Source organism: Bombus pyrosoma, unplaced genomic scaffold, assembly GCF_014825855.1.
Source record: "Bombus pyrosoma isolate SC7728 unplaced genomic scaffold, ASM1482585v1 HiC_scaffold_4725, whole genome shotgun sequence".
In the NCBI taxonomy this organism is placed as follows: Eukaryota; Metazoa; Arthropoda; class Insecta; order Hymenoptera; family Apidae; genus Bombus; species Bombus pyrosoma.
The window spans coordinates 1,735,761-1,738,895 of NW_025219985.1; positions in this window are offsets into that span (position 1 = coordinate 1,735,761).

A 3,135-nucleotide genomic window follows, 5' to 3' on the forward strand; every position below is an offset into this window, starting at 1 on the left:
TAACGATATGTAGTATCACAATATAACGTATAACGATATGTAGTATTACGACATAACGTATAACGTTAAATGCTACTACGATATAACGTATAACGATATGTAGTATTACGATATAACGTATAACGATATGTAGTATTACATTATAACGTATAACGTTATGTAGAATTACATTATAACGTGTAACGTTATGTATTATTACGATATAACGTATAACGTTATATGGTAATACGATATAACGTATAACGTTATATGGTAATACGATATAACGTATAACGTTATATGGTAATACGATATAACGTATAACGTTATATGGTAATACGATATAACGTATAACGTTATGTAGTATTACGATATAACGTATAACGGTATGTAGTATTACGATATAACGTATAACGATATGTAGTATTACATTATGACGTATAACGTTATGTAGAATTACATTATAACGTGTAACGTTATGTCGCATTACGGTATAACGTATAACGATATCTTGTAATACGGTATATCGTATTACGTTATATGGTATTACGATATAACGTATAACGTTATGTACTATTACGTTATAACGCATAACGCTATGTAGTATTACCTTATAACGTATAACTTTGCATTGTATTACGATATAACGTATAACGTTATGTAGTATTACGATATAACGTATAACGGTATGTAGTATTACGATATATCGTATAACGATATGTAGCATTAAGATATAACGTATAACGTTATATGGTAATACGATATAACGTATAACGTTATGTAGCACTACGATACAACGTATAACGTTATGTAGTATTACGATATAACGTACAACGATATATGCTACTACGATATAACGTATAACGATATGTAGTATCACAATATAACGTATAACGATATGTAGTATTACGACATAACGTATAACGTTATATGCTACTACGATATAACGTATAACGATATGTAGTATTACAATATAACGTACAACGATATGTAGTATTAAGATATAACGTATAACGTTATATGATAATACGATATAACGTATAACGATATGTAGTATTACAATATGACGTATAACGATATGTAGTGTCACAATATAACGTATAACGATATGTAGTATTACGACATAACGTATAACGTTAAATGCTACTACGATATAACGTATAACGATATGTAGTATTACAATATAACGTATAACGTTATGTAGTATTAAGATATAACGTATAACGTTATATGATAATGCGATATAACGTATAACGTTATGTAGGACTACGATATAACGTATATCGTTATGTAGTATTACGATATAACGTATAACGATATGTAGTATTACATTATAACGTATAACGTTATGTAGAATTACATTATAACGTGTAACGTTATGTAGTATTACGATATAACGTATAACGGTATATGGTAATACGATATAACGTATAACGTTATATGGTAATACGATACAACGTATAACGTTATGTAGTATTACGATATAACGTATAACGGTATGTAGTATTACGATATAACGTATAACGATATGTAGTATTACATTATAACGTATAACGTTATGTAGAATTACATTATAACGTGTAACGTTATGTAGTATTACGATATAACGTATAACGTTATATGGTAATACGATATAACGTATATCGTTATATGGTAATACGATATAACGTATAACGATATGTAGCATTACGATATAACGTATAACGCTATGTATTATTACCTTATAACGTATAAATTTATATAGTATTTCGATATAACGTATAACGTTATGTAGTATTACGATATAACGTACAACGGTATGTAGCAATACGATATAACGTATAACGTGAAGTAGTATTACGTCATAACGTATAACGTTAAGTAGCATTACGATATAACGTATAACGATATATGCTACTACGATATAACGTATAACGATATGTAGTATTACGATATAACGTATAACGCTATGTACTATTACGTTATAACGTATAACGTTATGTAGTATTACGATATAACGTATAACGATATATGCTACTACGAAATAACGTATAACGATATGTAGTATTACAATGTAACGTATAACGATATGTAGTATTAAGATATAACGTATAGTGTTATGTAGTATTACGATTTAACGTATAACCATATCTAGTATTACGTTATAACGTATGACGTTATGTAGTATTACATTATAACGTGTAACGTTATGTAGTACTACGATATAACATATAACGTTATATGGTAATACGATATAACGTATAACGATATGCCGCATTACGATATAACGTATAACGATATGTAGTATTAAGACATAACGTATAACGTTATATGGTAATACGATATAACGTGTAACGTTATGTAGCGCTACGAAATAACGTATAACGTTACGTAGTACTACGATATAACGTATAACGTTATATGGTAATACGATATAACGTATAACGATATGTAGTATTACGATATAACGTATAACGATATGTAGTATTACATTATAACGTATAACGTTATGTAGTATTACATCATAACGTGTAACGTTACGTAGTACTACGATATAACGTATAACGTTATATGGTAATACGATATAACGTATAACGATATGTAGTATTACGATATAACGTATAACGATATGTAGTATTAAGATATAACGTATAACGTTATGTAGTATTACGTTATAACGTACAGCGCTACGTAGTATTACCTTATAACGTATAACGTTATGTAGTATTACGATATAACGTATAACGTTACATAGCATTACGATAGAACGTATAACGTTATGTAGCATTACGTTATAACGTATAACAATATATAGTATTACGATATAAAGTATAACAATATATAGTATTACATTATAACGTAAAACGTTATGTAGTATGACGATATAACGTATAACGTTTAATGGTAATACGATATAACGTATAACGTTATGTAGCATAGCGATATAGCGTATAACGATATGTGGTATTAAGATATTGCGAATAACGTAATGTACTATTACATTACAACGTATAACGCTATGTAGTATTTCCATATAACGTATGACTTTATATAGTATTACGATATAACGTATAACGTTATGTAGTATTACGATATAACGTATAACGTTACATAGCATTACGATAGAACGTATAACGTTATGTAGCATTACGTTATAACGTATAACAATATATAGTA